Consider the following 20540-nt stretch of genomic DNA (forward strand, 5'->3'; position numbering starts at 1 on the left):
AATAGTGGCAACACTTCAGAATATTATCATTAATAAATGGTAAATTAATACGGTAGATAGATAAATGGTAGATTGGTAATTAAACTTTAGTTAACAGTTATATCACTGTTAACCATCAATATTAAGTATTTGTTAATGATTACCAAATGTTGTATAAACCTTTAACAAATCATTATGTAGACAGATAGACCATATATTTGTAACACTTTGTTAATAATTAATAATTAGTTAATAAACTATCTATGGACATTATTTTGGTGGCTTTTATAAATTATCATAATAATTTACATACTTTTTTTTTGTTTTGTTTCATCCCCATTATGCGACATACCACTAAGTACCCATTATGTTACGTTAGGTTACGTACCAGTCAGGCTATGTTACGTACCAACCACATTACGTACCTGTTATATTAGGTTACATACCTCTGTCAGGTTAAGTACTCAATAGGTTATGTTACATACCTGTTATGTTGCATTAGGTTTTGTACCAGTTTGGTTACCTATCAGTCAGGTTATGTTATGTACCTGTTACTTATTTCAATCCAAATTATGCTAGAGTCATAAACATTATCTGGGTAGTTAATGTAAAGATCCAACTGATGTTTATCATACTTCATAAATAGTAAATCCTTTGTCGGGCAACTATAAACACTATTGGATGGCCATAAAGTACAATTGTTTAATAAATATTTTGTAAAGCATATATGAACATTAATTTAATGTTTATTTAAAAAAATAACAACTGACTAATGTTGAACTATCAGTTTACCATTTATTTTTGATGGTAGTTATAAAGTTTTACAGAAATAGAAATGCATAGTGCTGGCGCAGTGCTGGTGCAGTGCTGTAGTGCTGCGTGGGGCCTCTTGTTGCCCCAGTGGCGGTGAAGGGGGAATTAGATGTAGTGTTGTCTGAGTCCCTGTTAATCCTCAGCTGATTAGTGGAATTCTCATCAGGGCTCCTTCAGAGAGAGTGTGGAAGAGAGAAAAGGGGGAGAAAAAGAGAGAAAAAGACCAGGAGAAACAATGAGAAAGCAGAGTTGGGGTGAACACCCCCACCCCTGCCTTCCTAGTTTCCTCTCGTCAGTCACCCCCCGCCAAGGACCACAGGCCCGCGTCTCCTCCGGCCAATAAGATCTCAGGCCCTCGGGTCACCTGGCTCACCAGACTAATCCTGAATCTGCCTTGTAGATTAGCACTTTCCCACTCGCAGCCACTCAAGCCCAAGCCCCGGCAAATCCCGAGGTAAATGTCGGAGCTTCCGGTAAGTGGGTGAGCACGGCGTTGTGCAGTGGATTAAGGAGAATAGGATAATATTTACAAGCCCATCGCCAGTAGTGATAAGGCTGAGGATAAACAGTAATGGTCCCTCTTTAGCCTTTTTTTTCCCCTTTCTTTCCCTCGTCAAGGCAAATGGTTAAATCTCTGAATCCCTGTGTTTAGTGTCTGACATTGATGTGCTAAATTAGTCAGCTGTGAATTAGTTCATGTCACTCACTGAGCCTTATTCCTGCTTAAATGGATAAACAATTATTTATCAACAGAGATATTATCATAAGAATCATATTCAGAAAATGAGGTGAGAGTGGGTTTATTTGTACAATTTGTGATATTTTGGACAGTGCAATTAAAAATAGAGACTTGTAGAATATTTTATGCTCAAGAGTGCCTCGGTTTCAGATTTTCGGGAATTTACTTTGCGATCTTTCAAACAGACAAAGGCTCCTTACACAGACCACGCTGGAGTAACTCTAGTGCCAGACCTGTGGAGTACAAAATTATACTTCTTTTCAAACGATATAAATATAATATACACTGTAAAAATAAAAACATAGAGAAAATGTGCCCACTTAAGTGTTGATATTTTTGGCATAAAAAATGACATTTTTGGCACTGGTGAACTCCACTGGAGTAATCTGTAATTTCTTCGGTTCAAATTTGGTCCTGTAATACAAAACTTTTGCTTTGAAACTGCTGTCACAAATAGGAGATTAAAAGTAATGCCTTTAATAGGTGAACCAAGATTGTTTATCAAACAGCATCAATTCTGTTACTGTACTTGTGACAGAAAATACATTTTCTGTTTAGTTTTATCACAATGTTTGCAATGTAATTAAGTTAGGTTGGCAATTATTTTACCAACTAATAATGTTTTGTTGACATAATTTGGTTTTTGTCTTTAAATAAATTTAATCTTTCAGTTTTAGAAACAAATAAATGTTTTTCAAAAATTAATAACTGTAGTAATTTAATTTTCAAGCACTTAAATAACAACAAATCAGATTCACATCTCACTATGGGTTTGCCCACCATAAGGTTCAATTTGACCCACCAAGATGTCTCCAGTTGAAAAAAAAAATAATAATAATACAGAAAATATAATATAAATAGCATTTCATGTGTACATCAGCAAAAGTGGGACATTTAAGAATTGCCAATAAAGATTTTTTCGATCTGTAAATCTTGTCACAACACTACCTGTTGTTGAACCCTTTTATTTTTGTAACATTATCATGGGTAACATTATCATGTGGGCATGGTTGAAATTTGAAGAGAAAAGGGATTTGAGTAAATATAGAGTATAAATTGACCACTTATTGTAAACATCATATTTTAATAAAGCCAGGTTGTCACTGATCACATTTCAAAGTAAGAATCCACAACATAATCTTTGTTTTTCTTGATAAGTGTATTTTTAGCACTGTGCCATGTTTGCTTAAGCTGTTAGCAAAACTGGTGCTGTGCTGTCGAGTTAAACGGGAATCTTTCCTAAGCACATTTTATGCAGAATTCCTGCAAGATTATACATTTTTATTCAATATTGGACATGAACGATGATTCATCTGTGATAACAGTGAAGCGAGATCTTATTGCGTGTGACTGTAGGGAGAAGATTGAGAAATTACAATCTAAAGATCTACCGAGCCATCAGCTAAGATATATCCATCCATCCACTATAAACCAGCAACTAGTGTACACTGAAGACCATTTGAGAAAAACCTTTACATAGTTCTGGAGGTCCTCTCACAGACTAGGGGTGGGAATGGGAAGGTGGAGCCGTGCAACGTCAATGAAGGCTACATACTTGTGTGCCCACTCACACAGGAAATGTGTGAGAAATATGGACATGACTCCACTGAGTTCACTTACTGTGAAAGATTTTCAGTTACATGCTTGTCTTTCAACATTGAATCACCAACAATTTGTTGTTGTCAGTGCAAAAGATGTCAAATTCTAAATCATTATTTACTTTCAGAAGTGGCAGCAGTACACACATTAATTAAGTAAAAGTACAGATAAAGACTCTGGTAAAAGTAGAAGTACTAATTCAACTTCTTTACTCATGTAAAATTTAAAAACTACAAGCATAAAAGGAAAAAGTCGTCCTCTGAAGGACATTTCTACGGGCTGTTTCTGTGCAAAGCTAACTGAACGTGAACTTTTCTCCATGGTTGAATCTCCTCTCTGTCTGTTTCAACTTGTCCTTTTCTGACATTTTTGTTTTGTTACAACTTTTTTGTCTCATTACAACTTTTCCATTGTTTTGTCTTACTACACGTTTTACATAATTTTCGTCTTGTTACGTTGTTTTTGTCGTGTTGCGTCTTTATGTAGTTTCGTCAGAGTTGTGTCTGTCGTGTGTGATATAAACAGGTACATCAAGGAATCCATTAAGGGTGAAATCAGTCTTGACGTTGCAAAGGCGGTGCACAATTCTGCAAAATCAAAATAATCAATAATTCCCCTCCAATGCATTAAAACTAAAGTAACAAGACTTTTGAAAATGTTCGGAGTAGAAAGTACAAATATTTGTGCTAAAATGTAGGGAGTAAAAGTAAAAAAGTTGTCAGAAAAATAAATACTCAGTACAGTATTTTTTCATAATTACTTCCCACCTCTGTTTATTTTAATTGTTTATTTTCAGCATCTATATTGTAGAATATTTTCTGAGTTCTTATCCAGTTTTCAGGGTTTAACATAAAAACATACTTTTTGCATATTTTATTGGCAGACAAGCTGTCAAGTTTTCTCACTAAACCTAAAGGACTTTTGAACAATAATCAAGTCCCTTCAAAATTTAACATGAGTATGTTAAGAAGGGTTGTATCATTTAACAAAAACATGATTGGTGTGAGTACATATTTGTTATAGTGATACCTCAGTGCATTTGCCTTAAAGGACCAATTTTCTTGAATCCATCTAATAAAAAAAAAACAAGAAGTAAAACCCATCAGTGTAAGATGTCTGACACCTCAGATATGTTCATGTCTGTAACTCTCGTATAATCAATCTCATCAAAGCACATGCTGGACTAGTTTTCTCTCTACTGTAGATGGCACTGTTAACCTTGACTTGCACTTGGTTGGGACTTCAGTGTTGAGGAAGTAGAGTGAAACAGTCGACGTCTGCTCCTTATTACCGCTTTGAGCCCCGGGGAGAAATTAATTAAAGTGGGGAATAATAATAATAATAATAATAACAAAGATTATCTTTGTCATCACAGTTATGCTAACAACAGTAATGGAGTTTTGAGGGGAGCCAGCGGCCGAAATAAATACCCTCCAGCTTTTATCTTACAGAAAACTGTAGGTGCAGGCCTGTTTTCTTTTTTCTTCCTGTGTTTTTCAGAGAAGTGGAGAGTCGGTGGTGGTGGGTGGGGGGAGTTTTGTACGGGGGAGGTTCGGGGTTAGGGCCGGAGTGAAAAGCAAGTGTGTTATTGTAACAGAGCTTATAAAGGGAGTCAAGAGGAGGGCAGTGTGCCGATCGCACGCTAGGCTGCATGATTCACAGAAGAGGCCTGAACACGAACCCTCTAGACCCCCCACTTCCCCTCCCATGCTTCTGAAATCCCCACCGTCAGCTTGCATTATGGGACTAATACCAAAGTGATGGCGAATCACCTCACGTCACCTCTCGTGTGGGCGACTCCATCCATCTGGGGTTAATTGGCACCCTATAACCTGTGGACAACGTCAAAACAGACAAAAATTATCTCAATTTATACTGTTGTTTTCTACTCTGAGGGAGTAGACAAAACATCAGTGTGACCATTGAACTTCACCTGTGAGAGAAACAAAAACAGCTGGAAGAAAATCAATTTTCTCACACTGTAGTGGCATTTTAAAACATTTATTGCATATAATAAGAAATAGTGATACAAATCTCAGATTGCAAGATTTAACATAGCATTAATTTATACAGCAAATTTTGAGTTTATCCATAGTCTTTTTACTAAAATGACATTTAGCTTCAGTCATATTTTAGTCATCTTAACTGTTTTAGTTTTAGTTGACTAAATATGCAGTAGATTGAGTTGACTAAAGTCTGAAGGGTCTAGTTAAAGTGTAATGCATTATTTAAGGATTTCTCTAAAATTTCCAAAACTGATTATACTGTATACTGCAAAGGGAAACATCTAAATAACCCATTATCCACATTAAGATTACATAGACTACATTTCCCCTCCTTTTCCACCGTCATATGTCTAACATTGAGGAGATTATACAAAGTATTGGGCAACTTACTGAAATTTAGTAAATATAGTTATTAGTTATTTAAGTTATTGATTTACTTTATCAAGTATAGCAAATAAAAGTAATTAGTTTCTTGGGGAAAAGTAAGTAACTGTTAAATGGCTGTTTTAGCTTCATTATTTTAGAGGCAACTGTCAAATTTTTATCTATTATTGTACCTATTATCACTGATAGGAGTTATTAATACTCCTGGCCACAAGAGGGCAGTAACAACTAATGTTCCTATGTGTAAGCTATACTTTTATTGCCAGTGGTTTAGACAGTAGGATTTAGCAGAAGAAGAACACAGACAGTGCTGGATATAAAGCGCTGCAGAAATGAGTAAAGTATATTAGAACTTCCAGTTCTCACATCTCATAATCAGTGGGGTTTTTGTGTGTTTTTTTTTCCTGAAATAAGGTCTGCGGTTAACACATTTAAGATTTTTTCACATTTTTGTCTATGACGTAAAATACATCTGTAACTCGTGAATATTGAAGCTTTTATGAGTCTAAAAAAAGGTGGTTGCTAACAAGTGGCTAAATGAGATTACAGAGGTTGTTGCAGACATTAAAGGTTCTTCTGGGTTGGCCTACAAAAATACGTCATCCCTGCAGCATTCTATATATGTTCATCAAACATTTCTACAGCAGAAAATTAAATATATATATATATATATATATGATTAATCATTTCTATTACACTATGAAAGACAAGCTCACATTGCCTGAACTGCCTCGCGCCACTGTAGGTTGGGTGTTGTTAGGTCATAGATTGGGGAATAGTCTATGATTGCGTGCAAGCTGACTTCCTGAGCTGATCAGTAGGCCTATCCAATCACATGCATCTAATTGGATCGGATCTCTCCCCAGCTCACCCCTCCCTAACATTTTTATCTCATTTTTATTTGTGGTAAAATGTGTCAACAGATTATTTAGTTATCATCTTGTTTTCATCAGTAAAAAAATGTCAGTGATGAAAACTATTTCAAAATGTGTGATAGTCTATCTTAATTCAAGGTTTTAACTCCTGAAAAGCTGACTTGAGGAAAAGGTGAGATTTCACATGGCAGTGAGTATATATGTCTCACTCCTGAAAGTTGAATGCAAGTATCAATGCATGCATGCAACATCAGTATCTCAGAAATGTCCTGCAGCAGCCACCTCACCCTGTTACATTATCTGAACTGATGAACCCTGGAGACAAAGGGGACCCAGCCCCGTCTCGTGACCGGCACTCGAACCTCTTTTCATGTTGCCTGTAAAAAAAATAAAAGGGAGATGATTGACCTCATGTGCTGCTGGGATATTACTTTACATCTTCATCAGGCCGCGCCCTCACAGTCGGCTCGTGAGTGATTCGAGCCTGTCGAACACGTCACTGCATTGCTTCCTGTGCGTGGTGCAATAGCTGGTCGCCACAGCCTAATGGAAGACAGGTGTTGAGAGAGAAAAGGGAGAGACTGGGAAATTAAAGATGACTAAAAGGATGGTAGAAAGATTCTTAAAGCTTTATCCAAAATCAGAATAATCTATTGACTGTTAAGGGTCGGAAGATTGAAATGATATTGGTTTCTACTGCTCATCAATAGTTAATTCAATCAAATTGTAATGCAAGCTAGCAAATTTGCCCAAGATATGAATTCCTGATAATTGCGAAAGATAAATGTTCTTTGTCCTCTTCACTTCTCCACAATCCAATTAGGATTCGGTGCCTAGAAAATCAGATGACTGTATGCTCTGGAGCAAGATAAAGTTAGCTTAGCTGCTCATTAGCTATTTCCTTGAGCCCTCTTGTAATATTGTCTTACCAAAGTTAGCTTTGGTCTGAATTACTAATCAAGTGCACACATCCGGTGTTTGATGAAATTTTTACCTATTCCCAAAGCATTTCCTCTTCCCGCAAAAATTCATTAGTTTCAGCGAGAAAAGGAAAACGGGGGAGGCGTGCACATATTGAGTCGAGTTACTTTGTCTCTTTTTTTTTTCACTCCTGCTCATTCCTTCCATCTGATAACATCCTCTGTTCTTTTTTTTTTCCTCCTGAAGTTTCTTGTCCTCTTTGTGGTCCCCTCATGTCTTTGTTCACATCACTCAAGCTCGGGGTATGGGGGTCTCTGGTGAAAATCACTGTGTTGTCTGTTTTGGGGAGACCCTGTCTGTTTTGACTGAAAATGAACCCCCGTGTGGGAATAAGGTGGGAAAACCATTATAGGCAGACATCCACTGCAAAAAATATCTGCTTCAACAAGTAAATTTGAATTCTCCTAACTAATATTAATGATAGTACTGCAGCTATTGTGCATTAGTTCCTTTTTTCAAGACATGATAAAACAGTTTTGCACATATTTGTAGAAAGAACAACTAAGACTTAAAGCTTTGGGACACACGTTATCATTTTCTAACTGACTGGAGTGCATCCACAAGAAGTTTTTTTGTTCCCCCCTCAACAGTGTTGGTTATTTAAGACATCTGTCACTTTACAACATTCAACATTTGAGAGGATCCATCATGCTGTTCAAGGACTAGTGTGTAGGATTTAGTGGAGTCTAGTAGTAAGCTTGAAGACTGCGAACACCTCACCTCACCCTCCCCTTCCAAGCCGAGAAACTCCCCAAAATTCTCCAAGCTCTATTTAGAGCCAGTGTTTGTTTTGTCGGTTCTGTGGGAGTGCAACATGAAAGAAGACCTGTGTCCTCTGTTGATACGAATGGCCAATTCAAAGGAACCAGAAACATCTATGTTTTTTTCCAGGGGATTATACACAAAAGAAAAAATATTTATGAATATTTTGTTGACTGCAAGTGAGTCAAACATGTTTTTCACTCGCATGTCTCACGCAACGGAAATGCTTTCATTTATATCCATGCAGCTGTGCACCAGCTCCGTGTGTCTTGTGTCCCAGCTCTGTCTGATTGACGTAAATGTGACCTGATCACAAGGCTGGTGCCCAGTAAAAATGCAATGAAAGCGTATTTTATCCACATTTTGTAACCCAGGCGGAGCAGAGTGTCCTCCACAGCCTAAGATCAGCTCACTTTCCTCCAGTTTAATCCCACAGACTCTCCCTTCACTTTACCCAGCAGCTGGTAAACAAGACACTTCTTGGACTTTTTCTGCAGTGTTTTCGTGGGTAAACTGTACATTTACAGCCAGTTGACAACTTTACTGCTAAACTTTAATCCATCTGCTCTGATCGTCAATACCTATCTGCTCTGAACGCAGCCACTAGCACTCTTTTTTTTCCCCTCCTCTCTTTTGCACACCTACTGTGCGTGTGTATGCACATACGCGCGCACACACACACACACACATCGTGTTGATGGAAAACAGATCAAGGATATTCACAAACATCAAATGAAAACTGCATATTGCACAGAAGATTTGGCTGCTCATTTGTTGCTGACACTTTGAAACGCACGGACAATATGGACCTATATAGATGCTTCAGTGTGGTGTGAACGCTATTGTCAAGTGAGCGTGATGCTGAGGTGACGTTTGCAGTCTAGACAAAGGGTTACACGTGGGAAGGGGGCATTTTAAGGTTGTTAATTTTAAGTCTAAGTTTATTTGGCAGCTCCCTCTTAATTCCTGTGCATGTCTTGCACTGTACCTAGGAGGGGGTCTTGCTAGTATTAGTTGTCTCTCTGTCTCTGTCTCTCTGGCTTAGTTCACATGGCAGGTCTTAATGCTCAATTCCAATTTTTTAGACAGATCAGATTTCTTTTTAAATGTGACCTATATATGACCTACATTGATTCCCGTGTGAACAGTCCACGGCCCTGTGCAGAAGAACAATAACAAAGACGTCAGGACGTCACACGCAGCACACTGTTTACAGTGTTGTGCGAGTGTTGCACCCCTGCCTTGAAATGCACCCCCTTACATCACTCTGTTCGAAATCCATGTGTATTCTGTAGTTACCGCCAAGGAACTGGCGCACAATTGTGACGATTGTCAGTCAGTCGCTCTAGAGTGACGTAAAAGTCGCATTAAATGCGACTTGACTGTTCAGATGGCGGGGGCGTTAGACACCTATCTAATATAGTACCACCTCTGATAGCCACCCAGGTCGGATTTTAAAAAATCAGATTTCAAGTGACTTGTTCACACGGTCATGAAAAAATCAGACCTGGGTCGCATGTAGGCAAAAAGATCAGATTTGGGTCGCATTTCATTGCCGCTTGAACGAGGCCTCTGTCATGTATTCAGTTGTGGTGATGGTAAATGATGAAACTGCAGCAGCAAGTAGCCCAGTTACCTCAGAACTCAGATTCATACGATTGGCTATCGTATGATGATGATATAGCCTCTGGAGACAACAGTCAATGCTTTCTGTGTATCCAGTGTATATCAACATAACTTGAACTTGAACTTTTGCGAGCTGAACATTGTTTAATAACTTTAGACACAAGAATGAGTTGTAGGAGTTGGGGGCTAATCTCTATTAACACATGTCTGCATGTAAATGTTAATAAATATTTAAAAAAGCTAATAAACAGCAAAGGAGTTCCAATGCATTCTGGCTCCTTTCCTCCACACATGGACTGTTTACCTGCCTGCAACCAAAACCCGCTCACACATGGTTGGTCATTATTACTCGCACTACAAATGGAAAGCAGAACGCTTCCAATACTAAAATCTTGTCCCTTGTCTACAGATTCTGCTTTCATATGCAGATATCTGTTTATAGGGATTAGATAGGGAGTAACATAGAGGACTGCTTAAATCCCAGATGGGACTACTAACGCTTAAAAACGACAGCTTCCCAGCTGGTCAACTGCCTGCATGGCCGTTGGAATTGACCTGATTAAACAGACTATTTTTACTGCATACACCCAAATATTTAACCAAAAAAAAAAATTAATTTCAAGTCAAAACAAACAAGAAGGACAATCTCTTAACAAAAATAATTTTAGCATGTTAGACACCACTACAAACAAAAAGTAATTTGCCTTATGTCAAGATCTGCAATGAGTTAAGATCTAAATCTGCTTCATGAAAATTACTGGAATGAATAAAAAGAGGAAAACTAAACATTTCACACCATGATTTGCTGGGAAGAAATGATTTAAAATGCATATACATTACAACATTAAAAGAGCCATTCAGTTGGTTATTTTTTGCAGTGTAGAAACCAGAGAATAGCCTGGTATGTACATAGCAATTACATCTCAGCACCCTGTGCAGAGTACATAGCCGAGGCACACTCAGAAGGGTCACTGCCCAGGGGATCGAGGTTTGCCCATTAAAACATCATCAGACAATGCAGTTTATTTAAAGAGACATACGACTCTCCACTGCTACTGTTTACCTTCCCTCCACTGGAGAGCAAAGATAATACCGTCTGGAAATCAAAGGGAAACTGTAATTTCCAGTGAGTGAAGTCACCACAGGTCAAAAGTTGCGTGTACGGACATAGCTGATTTATTTATTTGTGATGGGGACTGAGAGGATGAGCATGGAATATTATGTTCATCTTGCTCCTGGGGTTTTAGTCTCCTTCCAAAATGTTTTATGTCTATCCTGGAAAACTATTTTGGTTTCTGGGGCCTTAGTACAGAAACTTCCTCTCTTAAATTAGATAGGAAGAGTCTAAGATAGGATTTTTCTCAATTTGGAATTATGAATCCGATCATATTTTACTTCATTTTATCTAATTTCAGGTTATGAAAATCCTAAATATTCGATATATCAGTTATCAACTTTTATGTCTATTACCTAGCAACCAGTACTACTTTTCTCATTTTGCTGAGTTAACTAACATGGGCTTATATAGCAGACACAGTCTCTGCTGTAAAAACAATGGAAGAGAAGCCATAGACATTAAACAAGTTAGGTACACTTAGCTAACACTACCATTAACTACTGTTAGTGAACATGACCATTAGCTACCATTGGTTAGCTAATTAGTAAGTTAGCTGCTCCTATTAGTGGAAAAGTGAAAGTTAAGGCAGCTTAACAGTTATTCTGAAGTTAAGAGAGTTTAAAAAGTTTAAAATGTCCAGATTTTGATTAAAGGTGTTGGTAATATCTATAGAAATACAAAAATGTTCCTTTTGAGAAATTTACAATGCTTATTTGAAAGATAAAACAAAGATAGTGGGCTAAGACAACAGAGACCGTCTCTGCTGTATCCATATCAATTGAGTAAAAAACAGTAAAAGAGCAGCCATAGAGAGCAAACAAGTTAGCTAATACTACCGTTAGCTAATGTTAAATAACACTACTATTAGCAAACACTATCGTTAACAACTGCTAGCTAGCACTACCCTCAGCTACTGTTAGCGAGCTCTACCATTAGCTACTGCTACCGAACACTACTTTTAGCTGTAGGATAACTGCTACTAGAAAAATGAAAGTAAAGACAGCTTAATGTTAGAGTTAAGAGAGTTAAAGTTAGGAGAGTCTGTCTAAAATTTTGGCAATAAGGATTTGTGTGTAATACAGTTTTCCTGTCTTTAGTTGGTATAAAAACGTGTTTATCTGTGATGGCTTTTCTCCTAAATCAGGTCTTAACCCTAGTTACCATAGTTACTAAACAGTTAAGAAAGGATCTTAAAGTTTTGAAGTTTCTGTAATATCAGCTCTGGAATTTATCTTTCTGGATTCTGAAAACATGGATGGGTTGATTCTCAGGATTGTTTGTATTTTTGGTCTTATGAATCTAAACTTGTCATCCTTTTTCAGTTTTCACAACAGATATCTCCCTTTGGAATGAAACAACTCACTGACTGTCACTTTTTATGTTGTCATTTCTCGCATCATCATAAGAAGCAACAGCTCCATAGAAACCAGGGCAATAGTCAGACCCATCTATGTCACCTTCATGCAGTTAAATCAATCAACACGAACACTCCCATGGCGCCCCACTGGGCGAGTGTTCCCTCCTCTTGGAGCCCCTGGAGGGTCCACCACCCTGCTGCATGCCCACCCTATCTGGAATATTTAGCTCAGATAGCAGATTTGCTCCCTCTAATTGTCCTGTCAGTAAATCAGTAGCCTCGGTTCCTCCCTCTCTTCCATGTCACCCGTTCTTATAACACGCTGCCTGATGGGTGCAGATAGTGTCTTTGTTCTTGAGGCACGCCGGCTGTTTTCGTTGGCGACTTGTGCGCATGTGGTGAATGAATAGCAGCAGGTCTTCTGCAGGCCAAAACTGGAGGGCACAGTGAGAACACAGACAGTAAGAAAACTGGAACACTGAGGAAAATAGGAGTTTAAGAACATTCTCTTTTAGTGGATCAATGAAATGTTCTTTCTTAGAATTAGGCAGCTCTCCAGTTTCTCCTTGTGGCTTTCCTGATTTTACATGTCAGATCACTCAACATGAAACACTGTTGAATGAAACATAGATACAAATCTACATAGTAATCCACAATGTATATAGATGTAAACAGTGGTATATATTTAATATAAACAAATATGATGCATCTGTATATGATATCAATCTATTTTTCTTTTATCTAAACCTTATTTAAACAGGTTACTTCATTGAGACAAAGAGCTCTTTATTTAAGAGATAAATACAGTACATTTTATAACAGGGTGGGGGGTTAAATGAAGTTTTTTGGTGTAACAAGAGTTTTGCACATTATAAAAAAAATATTTTTATATTACAGACTTAACACATTTTAGCAAGACACTAGTCTTGTTATAATAATGTACTATTTATCTATCTATTTATCTTACAGTGTGGAAACTTTACTATTACTATTTATCTTGTTAGAATGTAAAATATTTGTTATAACATGATAACTTATTCTTATAACAAAACTTTTCATATTTTAATGTGATAACATATTGTTATAAAATGTAACTTAGCATGTTATAACATCAAACTTTTAACATTATAACAAAATAAATAGTATATTGTCATCACAGTTTCTGGTTATGACAGAATGTTGCTATGGAGACAAAACCACTGCTATGGAGTTCTGATCATAGACTCTAGAGAAACAATACATTTTTTTTAAATCAACAAAGTTATTTTTAAATGAATATTTTGTGTAAAATTATTTATTTATTTTAATGAGTAACCTTGTAATAAGCAGAATAATGTACAGTGAGCAGGTCATTATTGTGAGATAAACCCCTTCAGGATGATTCAAAACCTGCATTACCCTGTCAGGCTTTATTTCACAGTAATGACCTGTTTATCCCTTACTTATCATGCTTAAACAAGAAATGTTTCACATTATAACAAGATAAATAGTTTTTTTGTTATAACAATATTTCATTACATTATTACATGAAACTTTCCACATTCTAAAGAGATAAACAGTAAATCGTTATATAGAACATTTTCTTGCCATAAGTTTGCAAGTTGCATAATGTATAAATATCTATATGTTAAAATATGAAAAATATCTTGTGATACCTATAATCTTTTCACGTTGTAAAGGATACTGATCTCTTTCTCTTTTTCTGGCATGGAGGCAATACACTCTTATACACAATGAACAGGCACACATTGAACATCACTTCCATCTCAATTATATAATAAAAAGCTATAACAATATAGCTCTCCAACACTTCTGCCACTTTTCTATATTTCCTGTCTTTTGTTGGCTGCAAAGCACTTTTTTGTTAACTGAAATTCCTTATCTCTGGGTGTACCTATCTTGACCTAACCCCTATGCACATCCCCCTCCCCCACACGACATCAATCTGGTCTGTGAGAGCCATGATGGTAATTTGTTAACCTTTATCCAGTGACCTCTGCTGACCTCGGGATCACCCTCAGTCTGACAGTATGACTGGGAATACTGGACTGAATCTGTTCAGGAAAACAGACCAAAATGAAATAAATCCCATTCTAATGCATTTGCTCACTAACTTATTATTATTCAGTCTATTTTTTGCAAATTTATAACAAATTAATCTACACATGCAACACTGAAGAATTTTTATCATATAAGCAAATATCACCTCTATAAATACAACTATACATTTACTCAGTCAGAGCACAATTAGACATTCAGAATCAGTTTCGTGATCAAATTAAAAAACAAAATGTGCTCTTATTATCTTTTTTCAATTACAAGGCGAAGGCAAAGAAAATGCAGTTCATTTCTCTGCTGGATTATTATTCAAGGCACAGCGCTGGCTCACTGCTAACTCTGAGAGCAAATGCTCTATGCCGATGCATATTCATATGTTTAACATACAGACATGCATTCCTAATGATGTAGGAGAGGATAGAATGCAATAAAGCTCATTAATACGTTTTACCATGCCAGTCAGTCCTCGGCATGAGAACGCTGCTGCTGCACGCCGTCAAGTCGAGCTAATTCAGTTCTCCAAGAAAGAACCACTCTGATGTGAGATGAAGACAGAGAGAAATGAATTGTAGCAGTGTGTTTACTCTCTCAGTGGGAAATTTGTACTTTTTTTAATCATTATTTCTTCTGAATGCAGGGCAGGTTTCTCATTTAAAAACTATTACTTCCTTAAACTTTCACCCATTTCATCAGTTTTTTTCCTCTGTTGATTCAGGGAGCCCAGTCTTCTTAATGTCCTAAATTATTTTACATCCTGTTATTAAAAAAGGCAAAATTTGAAGCACATGAACAAGGTTGAATATTTGCATTTATTTGCAAGGAAATTAGTGAAATCATTTGCAAGATGGTGTTATTATTTAATGTCTGTTAATCTCACTCGAGGTGAAAATCCATGTAAATGCTGGATATATATTTTTCTACAGGGTGCTAAATGCATAAAATAAATACAAATACAGCAGCACTTGGTAAAAATGTTCTGCTTTAGAAAAAGATACCTACATTTGACCTGCATACTGTATGCTCAGGTGATCAGATGAGAATGGGTGAAATTTGGGACAGGGAGTTGGGGGGTGGACGTGTCATGTCAGAATAATAAAATAATTTGACAGTGGTAGCGTAACATCATTTATAACAAGATGAAGGTCAGTTACAGATTCTGAGGATGATGTGAAGCACAGTGTCCTGACACAGGTGACAGGTGTGTTACAGTCCTTTTAAACATTTTTTTCAGCAAATAAGATTGTCATTAGGCTGTAGGAGCTCAGAAACATCTTTTATTAGATTTTTTTATGACAGATTTCTCCTGCAGTGGCATCATCTGGTTTAAAACTGGTCAAATGACCATATCAACAATCTTTTTTTATGATAGCCTTATCAGTGTAACAGGCAAGTTAAAACACATGGATGATATTCTTACATATTTCACAAGAAAGAACAGCATGTTTTAACAACTAAAAGCAGGAGTTACAGCCTACGTAACTGATTTGATCAGAATATTTTCACAAATTGATATATAATGGTTAATTTTTTGGACAAAATGTTTGTAATTCAAGACTGTCCTGAATTCATCAGTACACCTGGTCACCCTACTGTATGCTCTCATGGATCTTGTATATATCAGTTTTCACTATCTATTAAGTGTAACTGCACTTTTTGTACACTTCTGTACAAAATTTTATATGTTGTGAATGAGGTGCACCAGTAGCTAAGCTGGTAGAGCATGCGCCCCATGTGCAAAGGCTGTGGCCCCATTTCCTGTCTATCTGGAGCTGTCTTATCAAATTAAGTCTAAAAAAAAGTGTCATTGTCATCATGAATTCTTTTTGCCATGATAATTGGTGAAAATCTGCTATTGACAGCCCTAGTTGACCATTGACGTTGTCTGAGCACTCACCTCACCAGTTGCACTCGGTCCTCACCCATAATATAAGTCAGAATACTAGAAAATACAAACACCAGCGCTACACAGAAGCTATGAACTTGACATTTACATTTGCAAAAAATGCATTGCAGTACTTTTTGCAATTAAAGGACCACAACCTAAACACTCTGTTTAGTCTCCTGGCTTCATAAAAGCTACTTAAGCAATTTCTGGGGCTTTATTAAAACTGCATTCTAAGATGGCAGGAGCCAATATTTGTCACAATTGAATCTGAATTTGAAAGTTTAAAAAATGCCACAGGTAGATCTTAATTTCTCTGCCTGCTCCTCAACCACTGCCCTATCAGAAAGAAGATCACAGACTTTAAACCTACCACGTGGAGTTTTTAACTGGTTATTATTATTATTGTAACTGGTCTCATTTTAATACTGATGCCACTATATGATCTACAAGCAAACAAGACCATCATTGTCCATTATATAGTTATTCTTAATGCCTGCGGGATGGATTCTCTTGGAAATCAGATGAAACAAGCTTGTTTTCACATTTTCCCAGCCAAAGTTACAGTGAATCATTTGTTAACCAGTTAAAAAGAAGCAGGAGGAGATTTTTTTATCATAAAATTTTATTTTTGACATTATATTTTGTGTTCACTGCAGAGGAAGTTCTTTAGCATTAAGCAGTTTCCATGGGTTTATTACAACCTCATTCTAAGATGACAGGTGCCAATATTAGTCACAACTGAATCTTGACAGTTTAAAAAATGCTACAGGGAGAGCTACATCTGCCTGCTCCTCACTTATCAGAAAGAAGATGGTTTATAGGACTACAAATCACAGGAGTAGATGGCACATTTTATGAGTCCTTCCCAGTATAACCTTCTCTTATCTGTCTACATGCCCTGTCACTTTTGGTTTCAAGATTTAACATGAACCAGCCCCTGATGTGAGGGGTTAGACAACGAGACGTCTTGTCCAGCCCGAGTGGGCAGACGTCAGTAATGGCCGTGGACTTTGTTTATAAATTATTAATGATTTTCTCCCCTCGCTGTCATCTTGGACAGGCTGTGAGACGAGCCGATGCCTCTCCTGTTTGCGTGGCAGCGCGCTCCTCAAACAGATTGCAATTTATTCCTCTGCAGTTTGTCCGTCAAGGCTAACTCTGACAACATAATCCCGAACTAATCCGCCATGTTCAGTTTTTCTTGTTGGCTCTCATGCAAACTGCTCTGCCAAATCCCGCTACCTGTCAGCCTGGCCTTGCGATGGGGAGCCCAGACGAGCTGCCAGCCCTGCTGCAGTGGCTCCCGTGGGGGGGGGGAGCAGAGAGAGGGAGGGAGGAGGGGGAGGCATGGTGCCTGGGTAGACTTAACCCCTGCCTCCCTCCCTGTAATCCACTGTAAACAGCCAGAGCCTTAGAAGGGCTAACTGCGCTAATCAAGCCCCAAGCTCGCCCAGTCACTATCATACACAGTGCCCTAAGAACTAGAGATTTGAGCAGCTACTGCAGTGTGTGTGAGGGTGTGTGTGGAGCAGAGGGGGCCATTGACAGCTCCTAATCCCCAAGGAGGGAAAAAGGTGCCAACATGAGGCCGAGATGGGTGTTCCAACTCGAAGAGCAGATTTAAACGGCTTAAAATAATTTCAACAAATGGAGAAACCACACAATTGCACCTCATGACTCTAAATATTTTTAAGTCAGAATATCTCATTAAACCAATAAAACCTGCTGCTTATTCCTAGATACCAAATTACAATTAACAACTTTGTAGAAAAATTGAAATTTTTACTATTAAGTAAGAATAAAAAATAGATACTCACGTATTTTCCGGAAGCATCAAAGACTGGGTCGAACTATTCCTGTATTTCCCCAAAGGACAACCAGCCACTCAATATTCTCTGCACAGCCTTTGGGAAGAGCCACATTTAAATTTCCCTCACACCCTCTCTCAGTCTCTCTGACAGTGACCCAAAATCCACACGAAGAACATAAAAGGCCTGACAGTAGGCAAAGACGAGGGGAGGCTAACTAAGCCAACTCCCCCCACCACCACCACCATAGACAGCCCAAAGTTTCAAGAACTAGTGAGTGGACATGACAACACAAGCAATAAAACTTTACCCGCTTGGGGGTTTTTTTTTTCTCCCTCTCTTTCATTGTTCCCAGTAATGAGCAGATTCAGCGGTGGTGTCTGTGGTGGGTGGGGGTCTGAGTTTGCAGCTGACAGTTGAGGAAAAGAGTCAAAAGCCCACTTTGTCAGTGTCCATCAAGCTTTATCAGTAGAGTTACAGATGATACAGACATTAGAGGCTGGTTTGTAAGTTTTTTTGTGTATAACAGAATAAAACTAAACATTTTCTTTTATAAAATGCTAGAGGAATGTCAAGGAAATCTAAATGTCCCAGGTTAAAGCAAAAAAGGAAAGAAAAAAAATCACTTATGTTTCAATGCAGAAGTATTTTCACTGCACTTTTTCACAAGCACAGCTGGCAACAGCAACCATGCAAAAATGAAATGACTGTCTTATATTTTTTTATTGCTCTAAGTAGGGATGCATCAGCATACTTTGAAATGTGGCCAGTTGCTGAATACAGATTACACAGTCATTTTTGTGATTAGACATTTAACGCATTGGATTATTATTATTATTATTTTTAAAAAATAACCTACTCTGAATACACTGTAAAAAAAAAAAAGTTGAGAAAAATTGTTTCAATTTAGAGGAGGTGTTTGAAAAATATCATTTGCTTCAATACTATTGAGTACTGCATCATATCAAAAATCATTACAATCTAAAATTTAAAATTGCGGGATAGATTTCTTTCAAATCCAATCTAGGGTAATTATAGCTACTTATATTTTATGATCTCATAACATAATCCCTGTTACATGTAATCTATTATCAATATATTATATATTCATTGATATTGCAACAATATTTTAGGGATGATGTTTGACATATTGGTGTTTACAGAAAATATTAACACAATGAGATTTTTGCTATATAATCATCAGCAATGTAGCTATAATGACTAAGTGGGTAAAGGCCAATAACAGAGCAGCTGCAACAGGCTGGTAAATTTAGAGTTTAACTGCAATGCAGCCTTTAAAGCCAGGAAAAGACAACATCACAACATAATAAAATTAAAATTTATGACCATCTTGTCTCATATCATGACATCAAAAGAATAATGATAGCAACCATAACACAAACCACCTACATAGCCCTTTAAAGCAACTGGGGCATCAACATCGAGGGCCCCATGGACACACTTGAAACCTGGTGCTCCATGCGGACACACTGACTCCTGCTCTGTGTTACTATGCAGCTGCTCGATTCACTTTCCAACTCCTGAGACTGTGGGAAAGCTCTGGACAAATATGTTTGCCACTTTAGCGCTTCAGATAAAAGTGGCCTTCATGGGCGGAGCTTAGGAGAGTGTTGAGACGACGGTGAGGGAGTTGGCGGAACTGCAGGGAAAATACGAACATGACATGTAGCTGATAAGAGTCCTCCAGCAGGTTAACACCACAGCTTGTAACTGGGATTGCCCTGAGAAGCCCTCTTAGCAAGGCCTGGCATCTGCACGATAGCAAAAGCCCCTGGCGCTCAGACGAGTGTTGCACACAGCAGGTCTGGAGGGCGGTTTGGACAGAAGCACACAGCACACCTCTGAAGATGAACTGGGGGTGGAAAGGCCACATGTTGCACTGGCTCTGATGGGTGCTAGACAAAGCAGGGAATTTGTTTCTTTTCTGCATGATGAGACTACAACACAATGAAAATCTAACTGCTGCCAAAACTTTACTCCAAAAACTTGAGTCAAAATAATCAGGTACAACTGAGTTTTCTTAAAAGTTACATGAATCAAAAGTAGGTGAATTCTGTTCATCGTAATCTCATAAGGTTTCTTAAATTTGGCACTTTTCATGCACGTCTAATCAGAGTTGATGGTAAATGCAGCTATTTGAAGCAATAAATTCCTCGGTGTGTGCTATACTGACAGAAAGTTGATTTTTCCTGCTGTAAAAAGTTATTCTTCCTGTTTCCAGTCTTGTCACAGTGAGGTCATAGGGATGTAGTTGGTGCAAGGTAGAACTACAGACTATTTCAGCTTGGATTTTTAGTCTCATCCTTTGGGTAACCAGGGGTCTGTACTAGATGAATATTTATTTTTGTCATCTAACACTTTTTCTTTTTGCCAACAATGTAATAGCTATGGTGACACACTGCAGCGCAGGCATCAGAAGCTTGTGCACAGAGCATCCTGGTACATGTAGGCACTGCCAGCACAGCTCAGTAAGCAGGAAAACTCAGCTTCAATATAACAACCACTGAGGAATTTATTTCTACATGTGACT

The 20540-nt window shown here is 37.8% G+C and overlaps 1 long non-coding RNA gene across 1 annotated transcript; it reads right to left on the reverse strand.

Annotated features, from left to right (window-relative positions):
- Window positions 1-829: 829 nt before the first annotated feature.
- On the reverse strand, window positions 830-18132 carry LOC146327201 (uncharacterized). Its single transcript, XR_014770583.1, has 4 exons — window positions 17999-18132; window positions 6683-6772; window positions 4903-4962; window positions 830-963 (listed from the first exon to the last, which is right to left on the reverse strand). It is a non-coding gene; the product is annotated as an uncharacterized LOC146327201 (long non-coding RNA).
- Window positions 18133-20540: the final 2408 nt, after the last annotated feature.

This window comes from Lutjanus erythropterus, chromosome 5, assembly GCF_056507025.1.
Source record: "Lutjanus erythropterus isolate fLutEry1 chromosome 5, fLutEry1.hap2, whole genome shotgun sequence".
Taxonomy (NCBI): Eukaryota; Metazoa; Chordata; class Actinopteri; order Lutjaniformes; family Lutjanidae; genus Lutjanus; species Lutjanus erythropterus.